The sequence below is a fragment of the Leptidea sinapis genome, chromosome 10 (genome assembly GCF_905404315.1).
Source record: "Leptidea sinapis chromosome 10, ilLepSina1.1, whole genome shotgun sequence".
Lineage (NCBI taxonomy): Eukaryota > Metazoa > Arthropoda > Insecta > Lepidoptera > Pieridae > Leptidea > Leptidea sinapis.
In genome coordinates, this window is record NC_066274.1 from 2,796,255 (window position 1) to 2,813,581 (window position 17,327).

At 31.5% G+C, this 17,327-nt stretch overlaps 1 protein-coding gene across 1 annotated transcript in view; it reads left to right on the top strand.

Annotated features, from left to right (window-relative positions):
* The window catches only part of LOC126966542 (uncharacterized), a 309,865-nt gene extending 303,030 nt beyond the window's left edge, over positions 1-6,835 (top strand). Inside the window, exon 4 of the mRNA XM_050810675.1 lies at positions 6,826-6,835. The gene's annotated coding sequence lies outside the window, so the exon portion shown is untranslated. The remainder of the gene's footprint in view (positions 1-6,825) is intronic.
* The last annotated feature ends 10,492 nt before the right edge of the window (positions 6,836-17,327 follow it).

A 17,327-nucleotide genomic window follows, 5' to 3' on the forward strand; every position in this document is an offset into this window, starting at 1 on the left:
AGTATGAATAACTACATTGAACAGACTTAGGCTTACAAATACTTTTTACAATGAAGGCAAAGCAATTACAAACTACAAGGACAAATAAATTAAAGAGGAAACGTAAGGAAAAAGAACAATTTACAAATGTGAAATATTATTCACTCTCAAATGAAAGCAACGATTTAAATTACCGTTATTATTTTTAAGAACCTTTTTAGCAAAATGCAAAAGAGAGTCAACGGTTTCACTGGAGAACGCAAATTACTTTCGCAAATGTATTCAAGGGAAGTGGAACAAATTGAATGAACTTCTTAGGGTGATGCTTCTCAGAAAAGATTTATTTAACCATATTAAAGATGCTATTCGTATAGCAATTCTACGGACCGTTTTAATTTAATATGACAGAGCTAACAAGAATATTTGGGATGCTAAATGCACCGCGGGGCTATTAACAAAAGAATCTGGAGGATAAACAACATTATGACCAAAACATAAAATTGAAGAAATGTAAGGATTTGTTCTGGCTAAGAAGAATAGAGTATTGCATTACTTTGTACATAGCGTACGGAAATCAGGGGATAAATCTTGAGGAGTTTATTGTCATCGGCATGGTTGAGGTATAATACAAGTTTCAGACCAAACATAAAGCTACCGATCGGAAAGAGTTTCGATACATTACCTATTACATTAAATAGTAGTCGCAAACATCGCGCGCTCAGCATTGAGCGCGTCACTAAATTTCATTAATATTTCTCTCCAAAATTGGCTTGTGATATAGCTAGCTGCATAGTCTGCCGTTCTGCTATTAGTACAGTTTATACACAAATATAATTTATTGGAATTGTAACAGTGAGAGCATTTGCTCATATATTAGATACCTACTTATTATTATTATTTTTAATTACTCATGATCTCATGTATATATATTACTTTTGCTACAAATACTATGTGCTATTTATACATAAATTATAACATATTTATGTACATTACATTACATTATTGGTTACATGTATTATTGATTTTTTTTTAAATTTAACAAATAGGTACATATTTGTTTATAAATATTAGCCGGATGGGGGATGCAATCAGAACACTTAGGTAAATCATCATCAACTTCAACATCACCATCAACACTGAAATCTTATCATCACTGTATGATATATTCAACAACCTTTGTTCTTAACAAACTTATTTTGGTTAAAGTTAGTAAATACTCACTAACTTTAAATACATATGTATTAGTATTACTTTACTTTACTTCTTAACTTAACGTAGAGTTGTCGTTCTCTCTAACTAATGATCGAAGAACACATAATATTTATGTACAATAATATATTTTTTAATACGTAATCTGCATGTAAGTGGTTAATTACGGTGTCGCTATAAGAAACTGCTAAATGTTTTTGTTTTTAAATCAAACACGTGAGTTTGTGCCCATTTTCACAACATTGCTGTTTGATAAGGTTTATGTAACGTTTTGTTATACAATTAATTAACGAATTTTTTATTAGACCGGAATGATTTGTGTTTAATTTGGTTGGTTGTTGATTAAATACAATACAAGTTCAACCAGGGTAGACAACATATTATAAATATATTAACCTACACATAATAAAATCGTAACAAAGTAAAAATAGTACATTGTATATATTTTTAAGAGAAGATAAGATACATATACAGATATGTTTTCTAGATAAATTATGCGGAAACTAAACTATTCACGACCCCATCTATGAGGAGGAATGTGCCAAGGAGCTATTTTACGTGATCTCCTTGCCCAAATTATTTCACTACTACCCTCATTACTTGGTGCTCATTTAGAAACTGCCGAGAAAATTATTCCTCCAAATCCATTTTATCCCGTTACATATAGGTATTTCCTCATACCAAAATGCCTAATTTCATATCCTTGCGAATATTGTTCGTAACCTCAAAATATCTGACATGCTTTGCATAAAAGGTTATTTACTAGAACCGTACGTACTCGTTCAAGGATACATTTCCAACTTCCAAGAGGTTATTGATCTGTTGTGACTTTGTGAGAATATCGGAAGATATTATGTCTTGCGAATAATTTTGTCATAAACATTCCAGCAATGAAATCCCAAGAGAACTGAATATATTTTCTGTTTTATATATTTTTGTTTGTCACTCATCAACTTTGTATGGGGATCACTTGATGAGAGAAGTCAATGCTGTTTATTTATATAAAGTCAAGCACAAACTAATGTCAAATTGTAATCCGCACTGATCCGCACTTTACAGCCATTTCAACTCAGATGTCTGACACATCTATTTATTGAATCAGGCGTTATTTTCTCCAAATCCATATTTCTCTGAATCATAAATCTGGTTCTCATTATAATTCATGTTCTAATTGAATAAAGAACTTTAATAGAAAGCAAAAACAAATGATCTCATTTCTTAAACCTTTATTTGTAAATCAGTTTTGTTAGTTTATAAGTTATAATTAGTCGGTTCAAAAATATTGTTAGAAATTATTAGACATTAGACATTATTTTGGATTCAAATATGGAACACCATAATTATTTTAGGAACTACAATCATTACCCGCGATTTAATTAGTAATTAATTCAATGGAAGTAATTGTCTTGCCCAAAGTGGGGGGGGGGGGGCAGTCGGTTATTCTCAAGACACTAATTCAAAAGCTATGTTTCTAAGCTAAGAAATGAAGATTTCCGCTAGGACACTTACGTTTTATTGAATAACACCTGCTTTTGATGAATGGTGAATGATGAACGTTGGTAAAATTACAGTAAAATTGTTTTCACTTATAAAAACATTTTCGCAACTGAAGAGTACTGCAACTCGCAAAATGAAAAAGTGTCAAGGTGGTCCTGTGTCAGTAACAGTATGGTGCAGATGTCTTATTAGGTAGTCGGAAAGCTTCATTTTTATAAAAAGGAGTGAAGACTCTAGCCAAAATGTATCAAAAGAATGTCTAAAGCTTTTAAAAATCTATTTTGGCCGTTTCAAGCAAGAGTCTGCACCTGGTGACAAGGCATGGACTACCTAAGCTTGTCTGAAAGTTAACGTCCCGGACTTTATAAGAGCTGGAGATTGGAAGAAAACTGGCATTGTCTAGCCCAGATATTAACTCCTTGGACTACAAATTGTGGTCAATTTCAGAAGGCATGGCCTCCACTATATGACTCGCCCACATTGATTAAGAAATAAAAGAAGAAGAGATTAAGAAATCCCTCTATAAATAGGAAATAGTGTTTAAATCCATAGAATCGTGTCTAGAAATAATAAAGGCCTGTATTAAAAACAGCAGTATTAATTTCGAATAATTCCAATTTGATTCATTGTTGATATGTCCATAAAAAATAGACTTATGGCCAAACTGTACCTTGTTTGGCCCTAAGTGTATTTTTATAGTGTATTTTTTTATTACTAAGACTACTACCGCGATTCGATACTGCTCAAGATTTAAGGGTGAAATATACCTATATTGTTTCAGTTTCTGTATCCCTGAGAACATCTGGGGAACTTCACGAGGTTCGTTTAAATTGTTTCAAGACTGACAAACTAACATTTGCATTCATAAGTTAACATTATTGAAAGTCTTCCAATACCAAATCATCCTAGACATTTCCAAAAAGCCTTTTATCAATAACTAGTTAATTCAACCCACGCTTTACCATGGCTCGTATATATAAAGGTGAATAAAACCTTCCTTCTTCATTAAACAAGTTTTAAAGTGATCGGTTAAGAACAAAAACAAAAATAAGATTTTAATATGTATGTACTTATTATTTAAAAAAATCTAATTCCTCTTGTCATTCCAGCCCTTTTGGAGTTCATAAGTAACAATCAAGTACCCATTTCAATGCACACGTAAATTTTCCTGAAATAACAAAACAAACTATATTAGCCATAAAATATGTTTTCGTAGAACTATAAATTATTTGACGCATAGTTTTTGGCTTTCACATGTATATTAATCCTATTTGTATATTTCATAAGTATATTAATCCTAATATCTAAAAGGCGTCGCAAATAGTAACATAAAGAGCTAATACACATAAGTAGTATAAGCTAAAACATAATCCATACAGTTTTATGAGAGGCGACACGACGTCTCTCATCCAGATATAAGTCAAGACATTTCAACTGGACGACATAGAATACTTTTACATAGAGGAAGCAGTTTATCTTAGAAGTCACACATTTTTGTGATTGTTAGAATATTCATACTTGACATTAGACATTGAATATAAGTAAATATAAATATTTGGGTGCAATTATCTGTCTCTCTCAGAATACAATTTTTTCTGAAACGTAAACATGATTTATTTAAGGTTATCAAGATAATTATTTAATGCAACTTAGTCCTAACGTCTTTTATTTATTTTCTTAAGGTCTTGAAAATTCAATATGGTATAAAATATTTTGTATAGTAAAGTATAGACCATACCTTTCTCAAGTTTTATTGTAAAGCAATAGCAAAGCAAGTGCTGCGGTGCGAGAATAACGTTAGTGCTTTCCAGGAGGGCCAACACTAAACATCCGTACGTTTATCAATGTTAACAATAGAGTAGCTGAACAAGGGATTCGCCAATTACCTATTCTTCGTGTTTCCAATAGTAGAGATGAATCGGAAACACAGAACGCAACAAAGTCGCTTACCTGCGCTTGAGCTCCAAGTATTGGGGTCTATTTGATCAACAATAACTCTTAAATTATTGAACCGAGAGCAGTGATTTCTATATCAATTTGATAAGCAACTCAAATAGTATTTAGCACAATTTTACAATAAAGCGCCCAGATGTGCTCAAATACTGTAAAAAATAAACTTTCTCCTTTCGGCAGTCATAAAAAAACAGTTATTTGCGGCTTTTTTTATATAATATAGTTACTCTACACCTTTGTCTTTAAAGTAAGGCCAACATTGAGCACATAAAAGACACCGAACTTAAACCGCCGTTGTTTTACAAATTAAGATCAATTTTGCTAAGATGAAATAAAAGTAGCTGCAGGTTGGTTAGGTTTTGGAATTGATCACTGTATGGGGTATTTTCGTTGTTGAAATAGTTTATAGTTACAACTCCTAAAGTTTTATTACTACATGCCGGACACATTGTGTTTGATAACGCGTACAAGTTTGGAAGAGTTAACTTTTATGTTTCTAAACCCGTTATGTTGATGAATATCTCCGTTTTATTTAGAGAGTTATCAAAATTTCCCAAGAAGAATAATTTAAATCGTAAAGTATTATATATATATTTTATTAGTCTGTGGCGCATTAGTTGAGGATCAGTTGAAAGTAGAAAAATCTCCGATGAACAGAAGATACATCTAATAGAATATTATTTCTTTTTACATTAACGGCTAATAGATATCAAGAGAAACTGAAGTTTTCTTCGATAAGTCTCTGATATAAATTTTTATTAAAATTTCCAATGGAAGATATTTTTTGGAAAGAAGGAAAATAAGTCGTTGTCTTGTATTATGACTTGCAGAGGAATTAGCAATATTAAATATTAGATTTGCCAATAGAAAGAAAAAAAAAACGGATTGCACTGCGTGAGTGCCGGTAGAATTGAAAAAAGTACTAGCATTTATGTGGTTCAATACGATATTCATTTAATGCCCTATCGTACACAAAAATGACAATTTACATTACATAAAAAATTTAACACTTCAGAACTATTATAATTATTTTACATTAAAAAATTTATCTCTCAGAAAAATCAACTTTCATCCATAATTTCAACGACTGTCTATTAAATTTTCGATCAGGACGCTAAAAAAGTTTTCACTTCAAATACATTTAAATTTTAAAAGAAGAGCATTTATCAACAGATCACCCATGCCTTACCACGTACTTAACACGGCTATGAAGTCTTAAAAGTAATAAAAATAACTTTTAAATATTTATTTCTTGACAATTACTGTTGATGTCAAGTTAATTTCTACCGCCGCTTCGAAAAGAAAATGCGCTCTGAGCGCAAATAATATCTATCACTATTCTTTTATATGCTACTTTCAAAAATTACAATCGGAATCTCAAAGAAAGTCAAACTGTTCAACAGTTTACTTAAATGTATAGATTTTGCAAGACAGTCAAATCGATTCACAATATTTACGATTTGCTTCCAATCTATAATATATTTTATAATACATAGTATAATTTTTCCTCGGAGATATAAAGGTCGTGAATTAAATTAAATTCATAAGAAAGACTTATGGGATCCAGCTTCTAACATTTCATAACATAAAAATAATAAGTTTTATTTCACCTGAGTGTTGTTTCATGTTGATTCAAAATACTTTTTATTATGAATTATGACAGAGTATAATATAGAAAAAAATTGTTTACGAATAAGAATATTTTTAAAATTGAGCAACATTCTAACAAACAAAATGACCATATATTTACTTAAAGCTCTAAGGAAGCTTCCCAATTAGTCGACATAGTGCAACGTGGGCACTATCTGACTTCAGTGATGGTTTGGTTGGGATATTAGCTATGAAGGAGTTACTGAGCTAATATGAAAAAGGTATCAAGACATTGGCACAAGTGTATCAAGATACCATTCTTGAGAAGGTAGTGAAGCCCCTTAACAACGCCATGTCGAATAACCAAGAATGGTCATTCCAGCAAGACTCGGCGCTGGGCCATAAAGCTCGGTCTACGCAGTCATGGTTGGAAACGAATGTTTCGGACTCCATCAAAGCTGAAGGCTGTCCGTCGTCTAGTCCCGAGCTTAATCCGCTGGTTTATGATTTATGGTCAGTTTCGGGTCGGATAAGCTCCTCGATGTATGCGAGTGGAAGAAGAAAATACTTATGTAAAGACCGTGGCCTGTGATAAAGTCAAAAAAAATCAAATTGGTTAAAACTAAACGCTTGTGAATTATCAATGTAAATATTTCTGTAAAATTACTGAATCTACCATATTGTATTCGAAAAAAAAAGTTCGTAAGAAGAACATACAAGAAACTCAACGGCCATTCTTTAAATTGATTTAGTATTTTACAATAGCTGTATTATACAATAACTATTATTTAAGCAACTGTTGTGTAATAAGGGGTATTAAAATACGAATGTGGATTAATCACACGAGGCGAAGCTGAGGGTGATAATAGTATCACATGAGTGTTTTAATACCTAATTATCAACAGTTGCATACAAGACTTTATCTACACCCAGAATATGAATCCTCTAAAAGATTCTGGAACAGTTAGCTTACTGCTAACATTAAAACACCAGTCCTAGTAGTAACTTATATCATTCATTACTGATAATATACAAATAAACTAAGTATTAATGAAACAATTATTTATTTTAATAGTAATTTACATTTTGTATGGTGCAATAATTAAAATTCACTCAAATATTCAGCGTTTAAAATGAATCGCTCATTTTTTGTAAACAAAACAATAAAAATATCGTAAAAAAATGGAGGGGATTCGAAAAAACTACTTTTTTTTTACGGCGCGCGGTTTTGAAATTCATACAGATACCACGCATCGAGCAATTATAATGTGGCTGTCTGTTGAAACTCTTTGCGCATGAAGGGATCGAAAAAAAACATAGGGGTGTTGTTATGAAATTCAGTTCAACATTACAACACTCGTTTGGATGATGTAATGGTTATTAGAATATTGGGTGTTGTAATGTTGGCAAAAAGCTAACTGTTTCAGAATCTTTAATAGAGGTTTAAAAGCATGGGTGTAGATAAAATAAATTACTCTGTAAGGTCCTGCATCCGATATAATATGAATATTGTTCAATGGTAAAAAGCGTTTTAAATATTTAAGAAAAAAACTGTACAAAATATAAATTATAGTATATTGGATGCATCAACATAATTATTTTTTATGTAAGGATGCTTCGTGAAAATGATGGTCGTGTTTACTTTTACAATTAGTAATCGCATCAAACAAATACAATGATTTTTAACTATAACAGGTCAACCACAAGCAGCACTCGTTCACAAGATGACACAAGCCATCGTAACCATCGCACATATTTGAAGGAAAGAGTTGAACTGCCACACGACGACGCAGCAAGTCTCATGGGAGCCATCCGCTAACATTTCATAGCATAAAAAAAAGTTTTGTTTCACCTAAGTGTTGTTTTTTTTTGGAAGAGATTGGGTAAAGAATACAATAAGCTCAACAGACGCCACTCTCGATGAAAACTAAATAATTAATAACGACTGCAGTATAGCTGTTATGAAGAAAAGAAATATATTTTATAAGTATCATACTGAAAACAAGTTCTGCAATCAGTTGAAGTGTTTCGATATTTTAATAAAAGAAAACGTAAATTAAATTGCAGCGTCTTTTGAAGTGGACTTTCGAAAGGCAATAAATAAATCCCGAAAGCACTGGATTCCTTTAGAATAGTTTTCGCACGACCGCTTCGATACTTTATTCGTATCGTCCATTGAAAACGGGTAAGTATTTACATTTATCGTGAAGTATTTATTATTGAAATCAAATCTCAAAGGCTCTTATGTACATATTTGTTTGAAAGAAGAAATAAAGAAATATATTTAGTTACAACAAACACAGTACTTACAATTTATTCTTATATATATAATAATTAACATTAATATTTATATATATATATATATAATATATGTTACTTATATATATAAGTAACATTAAGTATTTGCCACAAATTGGTTCCAGTAGAACTAACAAATGTTGCCCACACGGATGCTACTATACAATATGTTCGGGTGGTAGGTTTGAACTAACACATTTTATTTACCTGAACCCTTATTTAACACCTTATTTAACAATTATAATAATATCAATAGCTATAAATATATAAAAGAAGTTGTGTCTGAAAATTTCTGATACCAGATATTTACTGCATTGACAAAATACTGCTCTAAATAGTAGAATGTGAACTGGGATTAAAGAATTTTAGTTTTAAAATTAAAATTCTATAACACTATAATAATATAATTGCAGGCACATGACTTATATAATATAAAGCCAACTCGCCACGAAAGGACAGAAACACAAATAAATTAGTGTTAATACAAGCCGCAACACGTGCGCGTCTTAATATCTTTTATAGTTAAATTATGTTATTTTTTAAATATTATAGACGTTTTCATTATATAATGTTCTAGCTTCCATAACTCATTAGAATCCAAGAAAATCTCAACTTAAAAATTTCTTATAGCGTAATGAAGGTAGATCATAGATCATTAACAATAACCTCCTAGCTGGAAAAGATTAAGCTTTGCTTGACCTTAAATTTTGCATATATAATGCAGATAACAATGCCTGGTTAGCTTTGAGACGAAAGTCTAATCTAATATGGTGGACATTCAAAGTATAATTCAAGTACATACCTAGTTTAAATCTTACTAAGCCACGAATAGAGAAATTAATTTTAACTTCACCCATTCTTTAAATCCTCTATTAAAGATTCTGAAACAGTTAGCTTATTGCCAACATTAAAACACCCAATGCCCTAATAACCATTACATCATCCAAACGAGTGCTGTAATGAAATTAAGTACAACATTACAACACCCGTTTGGATGATGTTATGGTTACTAGGACTGGATTTTTTAAAGTTAGCAGTAAGCTAACTGTTTCTGATTCTTTTATAGAGGATTCATATTAAGGGTGTAGATAAGGTCTTGTATGCAACTGTTGATAATTAGGTATTAAAAACTCATGTGATCTTATTATCATAAACCCACATTCGTGTTTAAATACCCCTTATTACACAACAGTTGCATAATAAAACTGTTATGAATATAGCTTATTATGATTAATTTACGTAATTGATTGCCTGCAAAATGATTATTGTAAACAGTAGCCGAGTATTGGGTAACAAAGAGCAGTCTGTAACTTGGGCGTGACGTCAGCGAGCGGTCTGACGTCAGAGCTTGCGTACATGTGGGTCAATAGAACGGCAGCTCGCCCGGGTATAATAACACTGCGACTGGAAATAGGTCGTGACTCTAAAAATATTATTTATCCTTCTGCGACCTATTTCGCTCGGCCGGTTTATAACGCGATCCCTTGGATAGAAGTTGAACCACAATGTGTTGTAAGGAAATTCTGTGTTAAGACGAGCTTAGAGAGGTCATAAAATTGAGATGGAATGGAATGAAATGAATCCCAGTTGTATTAAAAACTTTCTTGGTAAATTGTATTATTTCTCATTGTCTCGTCTTAATAATTTATTATACGAAACTATATTGTGTCCCTCTATTTAAAGACGATAACAACGTTTGGTCATTCTTTAAATTATTTTGGAGGCATAAAGGACATTTAAGCAATTTTCCAATCCATCAACATTGTTAAGGTTTGCTTGCCTATGCAAACACAATTTATTTTTATCACACTTTTCCATAACGTGCATCTTATAACATCGCTTTTAAGCTCATAAATCCAATTACTAATCACGTGATTTTTGATTTACATTAACGCAATAGTGAAGTAATTAGTGTTTGATGTTATGCCGATTATATTGCCTTGGTAATAAACAGCAATCAATAATGAAACTTAGTAATATATATTGTGTACTCAGACGAATCATTTATTTATTTAAATTAACAACCTTTTTATGTATAATATACATAGTTAGTGATATAGACAAGTGCCATATTAAATAAATACGTATAACTTTTACAGATTTTCTTTAATAAAAATAATTACTCCAGGATTATGGTTTGAAGTTTTTATTTTATTATTATATTATAAAATTGCAATGGGGCACCCATATTGAAGGATTACGGATACGGCGCGACTAGTATACTTTAGCTATCTTCATGGTATTATGTCCTATGGTATATTGTTATGGGGCAGTGCGGCCGATATTAATACCATCTTTGTGCTGCAGAAGAGATCATTTAGAGAAAAATTTAAAGAAATAAACATTTTGACTGTTGCTTCTCAATACATTTTTGATAATGTTCTGTATGTTCATAAGCACATTGAGGAGTTTTCTAGAAACTGTGACATTCATAATGTTAACACAAGGAACAAACATAAACTTGTTATGCCTACTACTCGGTTGGGTCGAGTTAGTTAGTCTTTTGTTGGGCGATGTATATGCTTCGATGTATATGATGTGTATATTTGAATTTGAATTTTGAATTTGAATAGGCTGATAATATACGTCGTTATTAATGCTTTTGTTAGAATTGAAAAACGTCGCTTGTGCCTCGATCAAGACACTCTCAGTTTCCTCATCGATTGATACCACGTGGAGCGTTATGAACAATAAACGACAATAGTTTCATAATGTGCAAATAAATACTTTAGTAATATTTTTTTTTCTTGCACGATTCTCTCGAATATTATTAACTTTTTTTCAATATTATTAAATATTATAATATATATTTAAAGCAATGCTTATAATGTTCAATATTTTGCAACGTTTCTCTCTCTTTATTCTTCATATATTTATTACAGGAAATCTTTATAGTAGCACGTCTTATCTCATTCTCTCGCAGTCTTAACTCTTAAAATACATTCATTGTTGTATCATTCTTCTTACACATTTTAGTTTTATAAAATCCAATTCAAACCATTTTACTTCAAAAAGGTCTGTAAGTAAATTATAGTTATGTGACAACAGGCATAAGATCGTAGCTAATATTCATTTGCAATACATTGCTGTTAAAAGGAAGAAGGTGTTATATTTTTTACAACTATTAATTTCAGCCTTAAAGAAGTTGGAGCGATTAGTGAGAAATAAAGTAAGTATTATATTTTAATCTATGTTAAGCGTTTGACCCTCTCCGTTCAAGTACAGAGGTAATTACGGACTAGTTTACTCGACGTAGACATGTAGTCGTTTATCTTGTCTAAGAGTCCCGTCAGGTGTTTAGTTTACTGGGTTATGAAGAGGAAATTAATGCTGTTTAAACTACAATCATTCTCTTGGTACGAAGATTAATTGAAGGTACAATGTAAATGAATATTAATATCGAGTGTCTCAATCACTGTGTCGGTGTCGTAGGGAGGGTACTTCCTTTGTCTAGAATATAGTCAAAGGAGGCGATAGCTGGTCCATGTGTGATCCTCGTAAACGGGCGTAACTTTAAAAACATGCAGCATGTTTTTAAAGCATGTAAATGTTGACTTACAGAGAAGCATCGAGTTTCTTACCACTTATTCTCATTATAGCTCGACATTTCCCGAATTTACCACAAATGGTAAAAAGAAAAAACTTTTAACATTTTTAAGTAATAAAAAATTTAGGAATTAATTAGGAAACTAGTTTTCATACTGATCTGTTTTCTGATAAAGTAGTTTATATACTGCAGCACAACCCTGTCGATGGCTACAACAGAGTGGATAATGGAATGGAAAAACCTCTTTTTATGAATATTCAAGTTGATTTGTTGAACGGTTGTTAGTTATTACCACAAAGTAGGGATATAAACTTAAGTTTAATATTTATAATTATTAAGTAGGTTACTATAACATAAATGCCTTTCTTAATGATACCACAGATTGGGAATGGAGCGACCGCCCTCAGGCTATTAAATAATAAGTTTAATTGTACAATATTAAAGGCATAAAAGGCATAAAGGCCAAAAAGTACTTTATATTTTTTTTATATATTTTCCGTTTGTCTGTTTTTTTTATACATTGTATCTACTACAATCGCGACATTAATTGTACACACGGGTAGAGCTATAAAGTATACTTAAAATTAATCATAAAAAAAAAATCAATAATAAAAATACATAATTCACCTAAATAAACCAATTTTTCATTAGATCATTTCGGAACAACCTGTAAGTGATCTACTCGTAGTAGCCGCGAGCTATCGTAGGCATTGACACCTACGTGTTCCACGCCACGCCGTAGCCGTCAGATCACGTAGTTGAATAGCGCCCACGTAAGGATGATTAAAATTGTGTTTTTCTAAATATATCATTTCTTTGTTTGACAATTTCAATAATTTTTATGATTACAGTTAAGTTGCTCTACCCACGTGTTTATTTAATGCAGACGGCAGATAATCAAACAATAATATATTCTTATTCATGTAATTCTCAAATGATTGTTCAGTGCTACCTAAACAAGAATACTCGTTATTTATTCTGAAGCCTATGTCAATATACTCTGAAATACAATTCACGTTTTATTACTCAACCGAAATTGTAATTTTCGTTTGTCTTTAGCTTTATCTCGCTTTACAGACATATTTTGTAGACTTTTTATTGCCGTTTACACGGTTTAAAAGTCGTCCTTTAAGCAATTATTTAAATGCATTGGAGAGCGGTTTTATGAATTAGGTAGAAGTAATGTTGTGTATTTTTATTACGGTTTCGAAACGAATTAGAAAAAATAATGCCGTAAGATCATATTCGACTAGCCACACAAACATATTTTATTATATATTACACTTTTCACATCTCCCAATAGAATTTTAAGTAGTTAATACAAAGAAATTTGATTTTTAATTTGACTTATTTTTGAATCTGAATTGAATTAATTTGAATATAATTAAAAAAATACCTATTATAATAACATTGTTCATGACTCCACTAGTATTAGTTAAAAGTGGATAACGGATTTGATTGTACAAATACTAAGCTATTTTAACAATTAGTTTTAAGTAACACTATTTTGTAAGATTGTTTGTTATCCTAAACAAAAAAAAATAAATATTCATTTAATAAATTTCCCAAATTGTCTTGCAACACCAGAGGAATCATAGGAGCGTTGCCGGCTTTTTAGAAGGTTGTACATGCTTTTTGAAGATACTCTTGTCGTATCCCCGCGCGTTGGTAGAGTGATGACTTTCTCAATGATACCACAGATTAGGATAGGAGTGACCGCCCTCAGGTTTTTTAAATTGCTGAGTTTTTTGCGCCCGTTCTTCTCAGGGTGGAGGCATACTTTTTCAAATGGGTTATAGTTTTGTCTTCCAATAGTAATGTTATATATTATTTTGAATACAAATTTTGAATTTGCATATTTTAAATGACACAATTGAACATTATGTAACAAACTCTATACATTCTTTCATAATGTCCCTGAATAACGTGCAAATTTTAAAAATGTACGACTACTCATTCGTATAATTGATCGACTAATGTAAAGATAACAATATGAATGACCGACAAAATGACAGCCTCTTAGACAATAAATTATCAATATTTAATTAAGTATCGCAATCTTCGTAATCATGTTTCTACAAAGCTACGGAACAATGAGGCCTAAATTAATTTTGTGAATATTATTTTGAGCGTACACAATATTATAATACTTCGTCGTTTGTAGACTCTCTATAAACTTTATAGACATGCCAATATAATTAATGTTGATTTCATGAATTAACCGTACAGACGGGTTCAATAAATAGTGTTAATTTTTACCATAACTGAAGGTTTGTTTATTTATCATTAGAAAATACTAGAAGATCTTTGTATCACTATAAAGTGGCAGATGCCATTTTAACGATGGGTGGAAAGTTTCAATATTATCATAAAATGCGTAATGTTATATATTTCCTGCGACAGTTTGATGAAGCAATCTTCCCAGTAACATCTGACCAAATTACGTTCATTTTCTCGTAATAATCTTCTCTCAGAATAAATAAACCTTGTAGAGAAAACTCAGCACACAGAATACGTCGAAGGATATTTTTCAGAATGGTTTATAGCATTTTGTATCAAAAATGTTTTTTGTGAGACATTTAATCTATATAATATCTTTTTTAACCCTTAAAATTCAAACCAAAGCATTTATTTAATGAGACCTTATAACTAATTAACTCAAAGTCACTTTTCATCTCTAATTTTAGCTTAAACAAATTCCTTAAAGGAGTGAAATTGACAACTACTTGTTGACCATTTGTGTAGTCGTTTCTTTTTGTCTTATTTAAGAATATTAAAAAAGGTGATTATCTTGTTTCGTCAATAAAAAACTAAATTAAAATTGTTCTAAAATACAAAAGCAAAATAAAAAGGGAATTGGAAAGAAGGGAAATACTTCTCCGTTATAAGTTTTTTTTGTTTGCCTTTAAAAAGTGGTAGAGTAATACTTATTTAGAGCCAAGAAGACTGTTCTAGAAGATCGCTTAATATCGCTATAAAGTAGCAGATGTCATTTTAACGATAGGCGGAAATTTTCAATATTAGCATAAAACGCGTAATATCAAATATTTCCTGCGACAGATGGACGAAGCAATTTTCCGAGTAACATCTGTCTAAATTACTTCCATATATGAATCTTCCCTTAAAATAAATAGTACTCATAGACTAAACTTTGCGGGTGAAATTATCTCGAATGATATTTTTCAGCAACCATGCTGTAAATTATATAAATGTAATTTGTATCGCGAATGGTTTGTGTCACATTTACTTCATTTTACCTTCTTTAATTGATAAATTTTCAGTCACATTTAATCACTAATGTTGAAAACTTTAACTCTAATAAATAAGGGATAAGGTGGACAACCACTTCCACCTATTTTGTGTCCTAGAAGTTGTTGAAGAAGGTTTTTGTTTCTTTTTTTTTTATTCATTTTTTTTATGGAATAGGAGGAGAAACGAGCGTACGGGTCACCCGTTGTTAAGAGATCAACGCCGCCCACAATCTCTTACAACACCAGAGGAATCACAGGAGCATTGCAGGCCTTTAAAAAAGGTGTACGCGCTTTTTTGGAAGGTACCCATGTCGTATCGTCCCGGAAACACCGCATAAGGAAGTTCATTCCACAGCTTTGTAGTACGTGGAAGAAAGCTCCTTGAAAACCGCACTGTGGAGGACCGCAATCTTTTGTCCTAGAAGTACTAAAAAGCCAGCGTACTTTCTATTATATGTGATTTTTTTGATTAAACTACTTTAATTCCTTATATGAATCAGATTAATATATTAAATTACCTTTATTGCTCGATTAAGCCTAATTATATGTCAATATTTGACTTAAAATATGACAAGTTCATATTTTCATTGTTCATCAATGACGCTCTGTACATAAGAACGTAATTTTGTTCATATATTTTAATCTCTTTCTTTTACAATAATTATAAGCATATTAATAATTGAACTATTTTTTGTATAAAATAGCTAAATAGTGGCGTATTAGTGATAGTGATATCAATATAAATATGTTTAACTTATAAATACTAACCCCCTTATTCATAATGGTCCGCTAACTGTAAACAGCCGCTTAGGAGTGCTTTTTCTCATTCTGACTTAGGTCAATAGAAGAAGACAGAGTGAGAATTAGCAATGCTTTAAGTTAGCAGACTATTATGAATAAGGGGTAAGAGAACCGGGATAAAAGCTTTTCGAAACGAGAATACTGTAAGTATTTCCACGTTGGATAGTTAGGCTAATCCGTTGGCCGAAAAGCTGTCAGCGCTTGGATTTTCAGTAGCGCTATTGAAGCGCGTAGATAGTATACGTAGACCAAATCAAAGAACGAAAATGTATTTCTTCATGCAAAATTTGATTTGCGATGTAACTGCCCTCATGTCGGGAAATACTTCGAACTCCTAGTTATTAAGGTTTTTCTTCTCTTCATTGTAACATTAGAAGGGGCATAGTAGGTATTATAGACTTACAATATTCAATGTAAACAAGCAAAGCATGCGAAAGAGAAAAATATATCTGTAACGGAGATATAGCAAGATTCACAAGAAAGAAAGATTCACAGAAACAACTGACTTCAAAAAAAATATATTCCAAAACAATAGATTTAAATATGCACTAAAAAATTGTTGTGTATTTTTATACAATCTTATTAATTATCCTAATTCTAGTTACATTTATTGCTATTTATAGAATCGGAATCCTTCCACCGCGGCCTTTGCCTTGTCATGTTGCGCGTGTGACACAAGCACATCTCACCCACAGCTATATTTATAGTTATAAACCTACCAACTCCAAATATAACAATAAATGTACGAATAAAGTTTGTTAATTAACTAATAATTTGTCTAAGTATGTGTAGATCTACTAAATTTTGCAATGCAGCAATGAACGTAAGAATTCTGCCATTGACCGCACCCTTGCAACATAGATGTTAGTCGTTATTGAGTTCAATTATTGATCATTATAATATTCAACAACAACAATTACTTGACCATTACAACGTTACATGTTGGTTACAATGAGGTTGCCAGTTAACCTCTACTATGAGCAATGCTCGTACTCTAACAGAAAGTGACATGACACTGTTACGCACATTAAAGTAATAAACCTGGTTGGTTTCCTTTGGTTGTCTAGCAGCAAGAGGCTATATCAAGATGTATAAACTATGTATGTGCCACCCATACCCTCTGGTAAAACCAGAGGAATCACTAGATCATTGTCGATTCTTATAAAGTGTCGTTTATATGTACAATTATGACTTTGAAAACC